Source organism: Streptopelia decaocto, assembly GCF_964273445.1.
Source record: "Streptopelia decaocto genome assembly, chromosome: 2".
In the NCBI taxonomy this organism is placed as follows: Eukaryota; Metazoa; Chordata; class Aves; order Columbiformes; family Columbidae; genus Streptopelia; species Streptopelia decaocto.
The window spans coordinates 72,565,743-72,581,343 of record NC_138655.1 but is presented as its reverse complement, the minus strand read 5'-3'; positions in this window follow the sequence as shown (position 1 = coordinate 72,581,343).

Genomic DNA, 15,601 nt, shown 5'->3' with positions numbered 1-15,601 from the left:
CTAAATACACAGCACCTTAATAAAGATCCATTACTCCGTATAATTCTCTGGAAATTTGAGTCTGACATAGACAAATATGTTCTATACACCCTACAGAATGCATCCTTCTTTATTTTGCTGTTTCTTCTGCAGAAAAGAATGTGAGGATGCCAGGATGATGTAACCTTTAATGCTTAAAATCAATTTATGAAGTGTGTGGTTTCTTGATTTTTTTTTTTTTTAATCTCTTTGCAAATATGTACAACTATATGAGGAATTATGTCTTCATCCACCAGACTGGGTTTGCAGTGAAATGGGAAGGGAATGCAATACAACTAATAAGGCACATGTGCCTTTAGAGGAAGGAAAGATTAGAGCCTTCTCTACCTCTGTGGTACCAATCTGCCAATTAAATTTTAGTGATCCTTTTTTTGTATTTCTTATCTTACCTCTATCTCCTGTTTTGTTTACATGGTACAGCTGTGACTGTAGGGCAGTTTTCATCTTTTGGATAGTTTCTGAGGCCTAGCTTCAGGTTTATCTTCCATTACATTATCTGTATGGCTCACTACAGTTCTGTCAGCCTTGTCTGTGCTGAAGGTGTGTGACTGATGCAGCTGAGCAGCCAGGTAGGTAACTGGATGATAAATGCTAACAGAATAGCAGTGCAGTGATTGTCCCTCCTATTCTGGAGCTGAGCAGAGCTGTGCTTGCCCCTGCAGCAAGGACATTGAAAGTGAAACATTGGCAGCAGCTTATTTCTAGAGCTGCTTAACATCTGCAGCCAGAGTTAAGCATTAACTAAACGATCACAGAATCATAGAATCGTTTAGCTTGGAAAGACCTTTAAGATCATCGAGTCCAACCATTAACCTGGCACTGCCATGTTCACCATTAAACTTGTCTCATCTCTGCATCTTTTAAACACCTCCAGGGATGGTGACTCAACCACTTCCCTGGGCAGCCTGTTCCAATGCCTGACAACCCTTTCTGTTAAGAATTTTTTTCCTAATATCCCATATAAACCTCTCCTGGTGCAACTTGGGGCCGTTTCCTCTTATCCCATCACTTGCTACTTGGGAGAAGAGACCAACACCCTCAATGCTACAGCTTTCTTTCAGGTATCTATGGACAGCTGTAGACAGCTACACTCTCCTTTTCTCCAGTCTCACCAGCCCCAGCTCCCTCAGCCGCTCCTCATCAGACTTGTGCTGCACACCTTTCACCAGTGTCATCGCTCTTCTCTGTAATCTCTTGAACACCTCAATGTCTTTCATGAAGTGTGGGGCCCCAAACTGAACACAGGATTCAAGGTGGGGCACAATCACTTCTCTAGTCCTGCTGGTCACACTACTCCTGATACAAGCCAGGATGTTTGTTGGCCTTTTTGGCCACCTGGGCACACTGCTGGCTCATATTCAGCCAGCTACTGATCAACACCCCCAGATCCTTTTCTGCCAGGCAGCTTTCCAGCCAGTCTTCCCCAAGCCTGTAGTGTTGCATGGGGTTATTGTGACCCAAGTGCAGGACCTGGCAGTTGGCCCTTTTAGCTGTGGAGAAAGTACTACTTGATAATTATTTTCTTTCTTTCTTTCCTCCTTTCTCTCATCTGTCCTACCTCCCCCGAGCTCCCTTTTAATACTGACCCCTGAGTACCTGTTAGAGACTTGTATCCATTCCAGTTCTTTCTCTGCCTTTGAGCCACAAAGCTACTGCTTCTGCACTGCCTGAGCTCCTGCAGGAGGGAGTATTGATTGTTCAGGACAGGCTGTGTTTCTGCTCACGTCTTTTGTATCTGGGGTATAGGATCAAGAGGACAGAGGGGACCTGAAGCCTAAAGCCCTGTGTTCAATATTGCTGCTGGTGTGGTTCAGATACAGTTGCCATGACATAATGCAGCTCTCAAAGATATCTAGTATAACACAGATTTTTTGAATGATACTGCTGTAAATATCTGCTAAACCCTTATAAGACTGAAATCTGAGATGTATAACCTGCACAAACTGGAGAAACGTTTTCCACAAGATGAGGAAACGTGGAGTTTTCTATGATAAAGTCAAACCCTTGCTATGTTAAATCCCTCTTGATAATACTTGGACTATTTTCTCTCTGTAATTCAGTTTAAAAAATCTTATCTTTGGAAGTTGAACTGAAATGTCCAAATAGCTACATTTGGCTAAGCCATTAAGTGGCTTAAAATAAGGCCTTTAAAAAGGCACTATTGAGTAAGATTGACTTGAGTAGCAACACCTACCTGACTGTGCTTTCTGCAATCTTGCACTCTATGCTGTAATTGCAATCAAGTCATAGCCTTATGTGCTTTGAAACAGAATGCAAGTGGAGCTACTTCGTATAGCCTCTGTAAGCTTAAACAAAAATATTGCTTTATTTTTATAGCTATTAATCAGTATGTATTTATAGATATTTTTATTCAGCATAAAATAATAAAGGTTTTTATATTTATCTCTGAAAACTGTTGGCATTAGCCATTTTTTTGTGGTGTCATAGTCCATTGGAAGAAGTTGTAACAAGCAGTATAAATACAACTTTCTTTATCATATTAGCTTGTTATCTTTATGAAATGCAAAAATGATGCAGCTGTCCACATATCTTCAGAGAATCTAGCTCATTTGTATATTTAATCAGACTTAAAACATCAGTTACTTTTTCTGCACACATCATGCAATTTTTTACTGCTTATTCAGTCAGCGCAGTTTTGGCATACTAAAAAAGACATCCCCTTCCCCCTTAGAGCAATTCATTTATTTAGAATAAAAGGAAGCCATTATAAAGGAAAACCAGTTTTCCAACATGCATTATCCAAAAGTCTTGCAAGAAATATGGACTTCATCCACTCACTTACTGAGGGGTTTTATTAGACATCTCAGTGTTGCTTTAAACTTGGAGTATGTTGTATTTTGTATTATCTTCTTGTGATATATTGTGATCAGTAAAAACTAAAAAAATCATGGGCCTCATGAGAGCTATATGTGCTTGATACATGTCTTATAGTTGACTGTTTCAAATATGGACTTGTTATGGACCCAGGAAGACTCACAAATATTTAAGACAAGGACTTCCTCTGTGGAAATTCTGCTTTCAAATTTTCTGTTTGTCTTTGGAGCACCTTTTAACCACAAAATGCATGTTTCATTTTTTTGTTATTTTTTGTTTAAATACCCGACATGTGCCTGTGCAATAAAATACTTGGTTAGCCATTCAAAAATAATTTTGTAAGCATAAAAATATGTATGACAGGTGCAGTTTTTGCCCATGCTAACTGGAACCGTGTGTTAGACTTCCTTCAAATGTAAACCTTTAATTCATGGTATTAGTTGGTGAATCTTAACGATAAACCTATCTTTTTATAAAACACAATACTAACATATTGCTGGAGAGTAGAAAAAAAAAATAATGTTGCTAATGAGAATTTTTTTTAATGTGGAGAAGTATGATAAGCTAATTAGTTTACTTTCATATGCTCCCTCTTCTCTCATGTTCCAGAAGTAAAGAAGGAGGAAAACTTAAGCTTATCTAATGCATAAGGTAAATCAGGAATAAAACTAAGGTGCTTGAGCAGAATGTTTAGAAAATGTCAACCTCAGTGGAGTGAAGGTAATGCCACTAACATCGATCTCTCTGTTGATGGTATTGCTTCTTATTGCTCAGCACCCCTGGGGCTTTGCAGAAGTCCTTATGTGTTTTTTCTTCTCTCCTCTTCCATCTTCTCCTCTTCCCCACACTATACTCTAGTTGTTATTCCCTTAGAAATGACTTGTGGTGATTGTTCCTGTCCAGCAGCTGAGCACCCACCCAGCCGTTCACTCATTTCCCACCGCCATTAGTACAAGAAAGAGGATAGGGAGAGAAAAAGCAGGAAAAATCATGGTCAAGTTAAAGACAATTTAATTAGTGAAGGAAAGAGAGAGGAAAAGAAGAAACGCAAAGGCAATAATTCATCACCTCCCTTAAGCAGACTGATGCACAGCCAGTCTATGAGTAATAGCTATCTTGGAACACAAAAACCCTGAGGTTTTTTCATTGCTAAGCAATGTTATATGGTATGGAATATTCCTTTGGCCAGTTCAGTTCAGCTGCTTACCGACTGGAGGATTGGAAGGGTGACAGAGTGAGAAAAAGAGAAAGCCTTCATACTGTGCAAACACTGCTCAGCACTAGCCAAAACACTGGTGTGTCATCAACACTGTTTTAGTCACAAATCTGAAACATGACACTCTATGGGTGGCTATGAGGAAGATTATTTCCATTCTGGCCAGGCCTAGCACAAGAATGTGATTAACGAACAGATTCCTTTTTAGTTTAAATTTATCTCTGTCCATCTTATTCCTTTCCTCTTCACAAAAAATATCTGGTTTTCTCTGCTTGATTAGGTACTTGCAATGCCCTGCCGTTATGAAGGTTTCCACCATCCCTTCTGCTCCAGTGAGAGGAGAAGAATCACAGCACAAGCACCTAAACACCTTTTCCACCACAGCCAGTAGATTGTTTCACAGTTTCTGATTATTCTTCATGTAGGTGTCTTTTGTAGCACTAGACTTGGAACAATAGTTGTTAATTAAACTTCACCTGAGCCAATACTACTTTCTGTGTACACGTAAAAGCACAACACTCCGTTGTGCAGAGAAGAAAAATCCTAACCTTGCAAAAGTTTTATCATATCAGCTGATATTGCTAGACATGCAAAGGCCTGTGTGGTCAGTTTCTCTCTTCTCAATTTGAGAGTGTTTGTGACCTCTGTAAATAACATAGAAGAGTAACCTGGAGATTGAACAATATTCAGGCTTTTCAAAACAGAGTTAAAGCACCTAGGGCTGAGGAAGTTATGAGTACATTATAAGACAAGATGGTATTTAGTGCTTCCAACCATCATTTAATTTATAGTAGCTATATAACACCAATAATATGCTTTTTCTTCCCCCTTCTACTTTCAGAGTACTTTATTTTATAGTGTGGAACAAAATGATCAAACTACTGTTCGTACTTAGCATATATTTCAGGTGTTTTGATTTGACAGTTGTGTTTATCAGTTCCAAAGGCAGGCATATTTTTAGCACCTGAGCTGCAGATTTTGATAATAATAGTACATTAGTTCCTCTTGAATTTTTTTTTTTTTTGTTTTTGATGAGATACTTTTGTAATCACCTAGTACACATCTGTAAGTTTTGTATTCTCACAGAGAATGACAGGAAGTTTACAGGTTATTATTATTCTTTTTTAACAGTAAGCAAGTGAATCTCTTAGGAAAGTTAGTCACATGTGGTCACAGCTAGCTGCATAAAACCTGAGTTATCTATAAGTGGATAGGTGTGATAGGAATTTGTAGACCCATTTATAGAGAAGTAAATTCTCATCCTGATATTTATGGAATCCTGGGTCTATAAATGCAGAGTTTGAAATAATGGCTGCGAAAACTCTCAGGTCCTGCATGGATGTCCCAACAGTCTTCAGTGTTAAAAACTTCTAGATAGTTTATAAAGGGCAGTTTGAGTGTCAGTAAAGTTTTTAATCATTTGTATCTAAATACAAGCATTAGATTAAGCTGCATAATTATTTTCTTTTATAAAACATGTAAAGCCTTTAGACTTGCAGAGAAACCCTTGGCCTCATTAAGATGGTACATTGTGATGATGGTGACAGCTTTGCAGCAGCAGGAGGAAGTATCGTCTGCATCCAGACAGGGGCTTCCCCCCTGCGAGATGTGATGACAGGCAAAGAGATGCGAGGGATGTGATGGAGGCTGGCATATGCAGATTGTGGTTTAGGAGACCAAAGCTCTGCCTAAACCTAATAGCAGATTTCTGACAAGAGAAGATCCTTCCAGGAAGGATGTGGGAGTAGGATAGGTAGAGACAAATTCTTCTCCTAATAGATATGTCTAGCTTCTGCCAACCTGCATCTTCGGATGGTAACCTGTATGTGAGTGTACAGGTGCAGTGAATAATTTTTTTAGAGAAATAAGCAGAAATTGTTTTCACATTGTAGCTCATGCTGGGGTAGTAGAACTGTGTTAGGGGACTAAAAGCACAAAAAGTAAAAGTGCTTGGGGTGCAGACCATCCCACTTTCAAAATCGCTGTTCTAGAGGTTTTGGGTGCACTTCAGAACTGGTTTGCTCTGTATGGCTGCAGATTTGTACCATTCCTGTTATACTGGCTGAGAAAATACTGTGTATTAATAGTATATATTGCTATAAAAAGCAGATAAGAAAGGTCTTTAATTTGGAATTTTGCATAAGAACATAACCTAAAGTAGTATATGACTTCTATCTTTCCTTGCAACTGAATTTTCTGTTGGTTGATGTGATCTGCAAGGAATCAGTGTTATTTTCATTGACTTGAATGTTGTTTCCCTTACCATGGCTACCTACATAGGAGAGTTCATGTAACAAAGTGTTTCTTCATTTTCTGGGGCTTGGAAACTTTAGGAAAGGTCTAGTTCTAAAGTTGCCAATTTATATCCTGTTTACTGTTGTGTATAGGATAGATAGATAGATTTAAACTCAAAATTCCTTCTCCTCTGGTGAATTTTGTGTATTCCTGTTGTAGAATAAGAGAAAACATCTAAGCATTTAATGGGTGTGCTGCTCTGTGGTTTCATTTTGCCCTCAGTTTCCAGAGAGAAACATTAAATGCAAATCATTTTTCTTTATTTGCAATAGGTCAAACTAATTTAGCTAAAGTTCACACCCATCTGCATAGAAGATTATTGTAAACACAATAAAATTCAAAGGTCATTTCTGTGACTGAAAGAGGATCAAAGGTGCTTTATGTGCTATTTTAGTCCACTTCAGAGAGTTGTAATGAGTTTAGTAAAGGGTGAAAGTCCAAGGCTTTACCTTGCTGTTGTCCTTTATATACCTCTATTAACTGTTCACTGGTCTATCATTACAACATATTCAATGGTGAATCAAGGAGAACCTGGCAAGGGGAACTTAGCTGGAGTATAAGACGTCTTGATGTATGCTGATTTTGTTGACACATTTCATCAGTCGAACAGTAGCAGCTTAGAAAGCAGAAGTCAATCTTACCCCTGATTATGAAGCCTGAATGCTCACAGCCCATTACAAAAGTAAATGCTGATCTCTAGACTCAGATTGCAAAACAATTCTGCTTTACACAGTTTCAAAAATAATCTCGAATAACACATCTGTACTTGGGAACTTGTAAGGTGTTTGCTGGTGCTCAAGGAGGAATATGCCTCTCTTCAGAAGGCGTGGTTTGCAGTACAGATGATCAGAAAAATATACCTAAGGTTCACTGGTCAGCAATTTGATAGCACCATAAGTTAAGATGACTTGTTGATGTAATACATAATGTAATTTTTTTATCTTGTCCTGAACTGATTGACTTGTCTCTAGCTGTCAGGAATGGGGTTTCTCTCGGTTCTGCAATGTGAACCTGCAGACATTTGTTATATTGCACAATCAAATCAGTTAACATAATTGAAATATATTTGCTGGAGATCAAGGAATTACAGAGAAATGCTTAGGTTTATTGTTTTCTTTTTAGTTTTGAGCTGGTACAATGATGTCTGGTTCTGATTTCATTATGACAATGTATGTAAAGTTGCTGAGCTCTAGTAGCTGATCAGAACCATGGAATGAGAGAGGGGTGTGCTATTCGATTATGAGGCTGGCAAGGTTTGCACCAGTTCTCAGATTTTTCAATATTGTGCTCAAAAAAGGAAAAAAAAGTTTTGCATTATTTGGTTTGACTATATACCACCTTCCCTTTTTTTTTTTTTTCTTTTCTTTTTATTTTCCCCCAAGTTAATGAAATTGTAGCTATGGACCTATATAAGGCCAAGGTACCCTCTCAAATCCCCCAGCCCCTCCCCCCCAAAAAAACCAAACAAACAAGCAAACAACAAAACCAAAACGCCCATCCAAACAATGATAATAACAAAAACAAAACCCCAAACCCTGACTGGAGTGAAAGGAAAACCACCCTTTCATTAAAGCCCTGATACTTTTTCCAAGTTCATCTAAGTCATTGCTGAAAGACTTTGACTACACAGTCATATGTAGATTAATAGAGAAATTTCGTTCCTGATGTGAAAAGATTGCTTCAGCATGTAATTCCTCCAACTAGTAAAATGCCAGTCTGAAATTACCCCATTCAGCTGATCAAGTCCATTGCAAAGAAGCTAGAAATGTTTCCAGGGAAAAACACAGACTCCATCAATAAACTTTCTAAGCTTTATGGTACTACCCAAAAGGGAATTACCCCCTGAGCAGATGAGGCAATTAATCTCTGTTTCTATCCTTTCACTTGGAGACTTCTGGGTGCAGTGAACAAAGCCCTTTAAAAGCAATAAAAAGGGTTGCTCTCTGACTGCTTCTGCAGAAATTTATAGGATATTGTCCACACAAAGACATTTCTCAGTGGAATGTCTCTTTTCACAGGTAGCCTTTGGAAATTGCAATAAACACAAAGCATGCACCTACATATGCCCTGTGCCCCTCCATGAATGGAGCGTGTTAGTATTCTGCAAGAATGAGATATGAGATACTACATTATATTCAGATTATCATCCAAGCCAGATCCTGAAAGTATGAAATGAAGATGCTAGTAAATGTGACAGCTTAACAACAACAGTATTTGATTTCACATTAATTTATCTTTTGCGGAGAACAGGTATACTGTTTTTTAGACACATCTATATTCCTCAAAGAAAACCAATTCAAGTTGAAAAAAGTTTGAATGCCAGGAGGAAGATCATTAGGTATGATAAATGTATCTCTGAATGATCTTAGTGTGCCTGCTGAAGGGAAGAATTCCAGGGCAGACTGTCAGAAATTAAAAGTTTTCAGGTCTGAAAAGTTTGTTGGTGATACTAGTGACAACCAGTACGTCTCAGAGCTGTCACTGAAAAAGCTGGAAATTATTTCCTCTGATGCTGTAACCCTTTCTCTTGGGAAGTAAAACAGGCAAGTGGATTCTGGTATGATTAGAAGTAAATGCCTAATTTAATTAGTATCAGCTTTGCAGGACAGAATCCTGTGTAGGGTACATAGGTATTGGAGTAGTTTGCACATAGTGTGTACTTGTCCTGTAACTCTGTTTAAATGAGCAGGTTAAAACTGCTTATACTTCCTCTGAGTCTGACCTGTGAAAAGTACACTTAAAAGCAGAGGTCAAGATACTCAGTATTTTATGTTTGCTTATGTATTGTTCCCTGATGTGCATTTAACTGCAGTTAGCTTCACGGAGCCAGCGTTATGGTAAGAGTACTCTGTGCTGTACTGCAGTGTGCTGGCAGAGAATCTTTCACGTTAATCATCCAAGTGTTTCTTGGATCACAGGTGAAAATAAAAGGAAATTCTCAGTTAATGAGTAGTGTTTCCTATCCCATGAGTAGAATTTAACTTATCTGAGTTACATCAGTGGTACCAAATGCAAAAATAAATAAATGGAATTACTTCAAGTTGAACTGTTTTGCAATATTTTCACTGGCAACTTATGAACAACTTGCAATTTTCAGTAATGTTCAGTAGTCTATGATGTCTTAAACTTGTCTAGATCTATTGTTATGTGTTCTTACATTGCTTTTCTTTTAACATAAGAAATGAAATATACTAAAACATCATGTCCTCTAATTTTTTCCTCAGATTGAGGAACTAGCCTGATAAGTTCCGTATTTCAGTCAGTTTACCTTGGTGGTTGACCCAAATCTGGTGAATGTACTGCCATTCTGCATAGTTTTCTAGTTAACAAACTCTCTGTTTGTATGAGTTTGAATTGGGAGGACCTTGTACATTTTGTGGTTGTGGAATTTAAGTCAGATTGGAGAAACATTGTGCTTTTTTTTTTTCCTTTTCTTTTTAATGTGCATCTTCAAAGCCTTATGGCCTTTCATTCTTATTAGAGAATGATTGATGGGTTAATTCTGTAAACTGAAAGACTAAATACAAATGTATTTAGTTGTAGCACTCAGTGCATAGTATGGCTTTTTGAAATGTTCCTACAATTGCCTGGGATTCATAATAAACGATGTCTGGTGTCTTTCAATAGCATGGATGCACCTCCTCCAAACGTGTCAGGCATGGGTATAACCTGCCAACGTGTCTGAGCAGTGTACAGTTTAGCTGCTCTTTTCTGGAGGTGAAGAAAACCCTTCTTGGCTGCAAAACAGCAGTTTGTTTTCTGTTTTGAGAGTAGCTACTTTCTCAAAGCTGTGTAGCTGAGACTTTTTGTTGCACTATTTGCCCAGCTCAGTCCGTTAGCAATTACTTTATTGCCTGCTTTTGGCCTCAAACAAACAGCAAAGCAAAGCTGAAGGAGACAGAAGTCATATATATTAATAGTATTGCATCCTTGGGAAATACAGTGAAGACATTTCAAAGGGATTTTATACTGTTTCCAAATTATAGTAATCTAAAATGATCTTCCATGCAATCAGTCTTTTCAGGAAGACTCTCCTCAAAACTTCATTTATTACTTATGGCAGAAAATGGAATGCATATTCATGATTATTCAATTACCAGGATGCTTTGAACTGAAACAGCATTAGTGACTGTGATTCTATCAGAAACCTGTCCCAACACAGAATTTCGTTGCAGCTGCTCCACGAAAAAACCCCACCAAAACAACACTAAAACCAGATTCAAAGCATGGTAGTCAAGCTGACTCAACCTCGCTAAAATATTATTTTACAGATATTCTTATTGAAAACATAGGTAATTTTTTTGATTCAACCATTATCCAAGTTACAGCTTGCTTTCCTTCTGACATGAGTATTATTTTCCATTTAATATTATTCTCTGTATTTAAGACTCATAACTCATTGAAACAATCATCCACATACTGCTCTACTATCAAAGATTGAATAAAAAAAAATATATTGAAAACTTGTGTAGAATCCTGCTAGAAAAAGATACCATATTTAGTTGGATCATAGTTTGTGAATGAGGGTGATCTGAACCGATTTACGCACTTTGAGGAACAGGGGCCAAGCAAATACTTTGAGCCCTACAGGGAACCCAGTGGATGCTAAAGGTTCCCTCCCTGTCTCAGCAAAATCTCTCCAGCACCGCACAGCTCCTCTCATGACAACTCACTGTGCATCACAAGCTGGGTATTGTCCAGAACAAAATTTAGCAATCCTAATATGGGTAATTATTGCTATTTTTTAAACCAGATGTGGGGGTATAGAGGAACATAGTGCACAAGGCTGAGTTTTACAGTGCATGCATTTTGTATATGGACTGGCACGTTTCCTCCAAGTGATAGGAAACCTCATTTTATTCCCAATGAATTGGTTTGGATTGATTTGTATTCAAAATGATCGAGCCTCCAGTTCAAAACAATAATGATTTTCTGAAATATGTAGCAGACATATATATACAGGAAGGCTTGTGTTAGGGGAATTCAAGATAGAAGAAACTAGCCTTCAAATGTTAGGAATTACTGTCGACTTTCTTGAACTGTTTCCTTCATACACACAATAGGTGCATTGTAATAGGTTATTCTCATTCTAAACAATATTACACTCATAATGCTTTCTGTCTGGAGTCAGAGTTTTTCACTAAAGAGACATGTGTGGCTGTCTCCTGATGTGAACAACCTGCAGAGGGGAATGAACACAATAGATTTGTCTAACAGTTACAGAATGCAATGGATGCTCACACTGGGGAGTGGAGGATTATTTAGTTTTTAACTCTGCAAGGCTTCAGTTTTAAAATTATGATTAATGCAGTGAATGAGCCTTGAATCTTGAGTCCTGTTCCATGACTGTTTTCATAGACTACGTCATTTATGCAGCCTTGGGACTGACTCATCTTAAATGGGAGTTATCATTGCTTTCTTCAAAAAAGCAAGTTAAATATCACTTCTTTCAACTAATAAGGGTTATAAAGGTTATAAAGTCGCAGAAAAATGTTTCAGTCAGTGAAAGTGGGAAGGAGAAATTACCTAATCTTCAAACCTAAGTATTGATAAGTGTATCATTACCTTGTGCTGCGAGCTGAAATACAGCTTTTCTGGTAAATATTGCCAATCTTATATTGGGCTGGAAACATTGTTTTGGGTCTTTTGATGTACTTGTTAAGCTCTTATGCGTACTTTTTTTTTTTTTTCCCCCCTTTCTCCTTCTCCTGAAGTAATAGGCAATTTGAAAGGCTCCTTCGATAACTATTATTGCATGTTGAGAGGGAGGGAGGGAGGGTAGGGACAATCAGTGTAATAGTGTGGTGTTCTCAGTTTGCACATTTTACACATACATGCAGAAGTACAAAACCAAATATGTTCACGTGAGGACACTGCTCGTGTGCAGCAGGGGTGGCCTGTGCACAGTCCTCTGTGCAGCATGTCCTGAAAGCGCTGGGCTTGCCTGTCCCCATGTGAGCTGTGACATGTGCTTATGACACACCAGATCTGCTACAGACTCAACCAGACGTGTCGTGGTTTCTGCTGAGACATGTGGCAGATGAAATCGAGCTGCTGCACCTGAAAACTCTGGTAACCAAAGTCTCCAGACTTTGACAGCATAGACAGAGATTGCAAATGAAAGAAAGCATCTGGGGAAAGCCTTGATGTGCAGGAGCTACTCTTGGAATAATCCTACAGCAAGTGGGATGTGCCCCAAAAGAAAAACTATGTGAGAGAAAGCAATTAAAACTGAAACTAATCAAATATAATGCCAGTTGGTGCAACAAGTAATAATTTGATATTTACAATCTGTTCTGGTGTTATAAAACTCACTGAGGGGCTGATATGGAGCGCAAAATATTTTCTGTAGCAGAGTCCAAGTAAAATTATGTTACTGATTGTAATTTGTAGGGCTGCTGGTACTTTCCTGGGGGTGCCTGACCCTCTGCTCTTGTCTTCTCTTCCATGCTTCAACCTTACAAAGTATCACATGAAGTACCGCAGAGAGTAATTTGCTCCCTTTCAACTTTTTCCTAGGTGGCAAGACGACTGTCATCTGTCAGCACAGGAAAGAGAACATGATGGAATTTAAACAAACAGCTTACAATTGACAATTTTACTTGCATCGGTATTCCATTGTGTTTTCCATGCCAGGCATGGTTCTTTCCCTGCTGATCAATGTCAGAGTAAAATATATTTAAAAAGATATGGGTTTTGAATATGATTCTTAGTCAGAAGCTAATTTAATAGAGCATCCTCATTAATTTTGTGGAAAATCTTTGTCATTAGTATTGTTCTTTGGAGGGATACCCAACTGTGGTAATGGATTAAAATCAAATTTCTCAGTGTAACTAACAAGAAATTGAAATAGACGATCTGGTAAATTATTTTGGAAAGTTAAGTTTTCCAAATTCATGGGACATGCAACTTCTTAAATAATCTCTTGCTTTTTAGATGTTGATAGCTTTTATATAACTTACTTTGTGTGGCAAGTGCTAAGGCTTTGTCCTTCACCAAAGACTGGAAGGGCACCTTTCTATTTGCCAACAAAGATGATGACCTACAGCTGGTAAATTTTACAACAAGCAATCTTGACTACTGTGGTGCTAGCTATAGCATTCACAGGAAGCAAGGAGGATGTTAAATTGGTTGCAAAATGTATGTGTGAGGGCATTCATCGTAGTCATTCAGTGTTATTCTGATAAAATTTGTTTATGTAAAGCTTGGTTGGAAATCATTCCAGTTTTATGAAACACAAGATAAGAGAGAAGGTAGCTTGTTTTCGTAGTCAGAAAATGGGTCAGAGGCTTCTCCCTGGAATTTCAGTATGTAAAGTATATTTCCAGGTGTCTAATCTCCCTCATATACCAATGTGACTTTTAATTGCTGTACATCTTTGTGAATTCAGCTGTGTTATGCTGTGAGTACCTTTCTGGATTTTTTTCTAAGAGTTTTACTCTCCCCAACCACGGTCTTTACCAAGCAAAACTGGCAAGGATGAAACTTTTTTAGTGGTCAAATCATTCCTGTAAACTCCCCTTTTATACAGGTATCTGTGAAAAATTAACTTTCACTCAACATGGCTAGTAAATATTTGGATTATGTTGTTGGAATCTATACAATAGAAGGGTTCAGTGCTATTATTTATTCTGGTCAGTTATCTTAGCTCATTTTTTTTTTTTTTTCCTAAATGCTGTTTATACTGGTGATAGGGAACTAAAAAGTAAAACATTGTGTTTAAAACAAAGTCAGGGTTACTCAAAGGAGAGACTGCAAAGTCATGCCATTGGTGCAGAGCAGTGTACACCTAGCCCTATGGATTGTAGGTGGAAGCACAGATCTCGCATCAGTCTTCAGGGACAAACAGATCAAATATTTTTAAATAGTCAAGTGTCTTCCTGTGGTGATTTATGATATTGGAACAGCCGTCCTTTACCAGGAATGAAGGTTTGAAGTCAGGATGTCCTGCTGTTGCAGGAACAGAAGATGCCTGTAAGTCATTACTATTTGACCAAAGAAGAATGTTTGTAAAATACACTATCATTTGGATTGATCACCTCTCCAGGCTCTTATGCTGATGAATAGCAGGGACACCCTAACATTCACAGGAGAAGGCAGCAGGGAGGTCAGAGCTAAGGCACAGAATCTGGAGCTGGAAGTTCTGTGTTAAATTCTTTTCTGTGAAATAGCTCCAGCATGACCTTAAAGTGCTTGCTTTCTGGTCATGCCATGTGTTTTGGAATGAAGAGATAGTGGTAATAGCTACTTTGCAGGATTTATACAAAGCTGAATTTCTAGGTATTTGCATCCCACCATCGTGATAATAAGAAGCTCAGTGCAAGAATAACTGATCCTGCCGATACCTTGTGCATAAAGGAGGGATGATTAAACAAATCTAACTGCAATAATGTATATGCAATTACATCCCAGCTAAAAATTGTGGCTTGAACTCTACATTTGTAAAGCTGTCTTTGTTAATAATACTTGTTTCTATGAAGCGGAGCACGTTGCTTAATAATTTGAAGGTGCTCATTTATTTGTACAATTGCCTTTCCTTCCTTCCTTGCTGTAATTTCAAGGATCTTGAGATGTTATTCCTTTAAAGTGATCCTTCTCATACAGCATTATCTAAGTGTTTCTGTTGATCAGGAGATACTCTTTTTTAAAAGACTTTTTAAGACTTGAAAAGAAAGGTTAAGGGTTGCGTTAATGAAATAGGAACAATGACTTTGATAGTTATGTAACACACATGATATCTATGCTTCTATTATCTGGATTATGTCTTCTGCAACCAACAACCATAGGATATGCAGTGTGCTCTCAGAGAACACTAATGCACCTATAGCCTCCTTAGCCTTAGGAAGAGAACATCTTGACAATATACTACTTTTTTATTTCACAGTAATGCATAGGCATGCTACAGAATAGCCCTAACTATTCTTCCATCATGTTTACTACCTTTTTAGCACCCTACTTCATAGTTCATTACCCAACATACTATAGATTTACTATGCTTCTAAATCTTTATTTTTGACTCTGAGCAGAAGCGATGAGAATGTACTGCTATCTCCACAGCAACTTTAAATCTCTGTGCAGACTCTGTAATCTCTGCTCAGCCCTGTTTTACACTATTTGTAGTGTATTTATAGCTGATTTTTTAGGGAAAATCATAGGCATGCATATATCTCTAAATATCATCAAATATGCTGTCGTTTCCATGTTGCCGACAGTGAG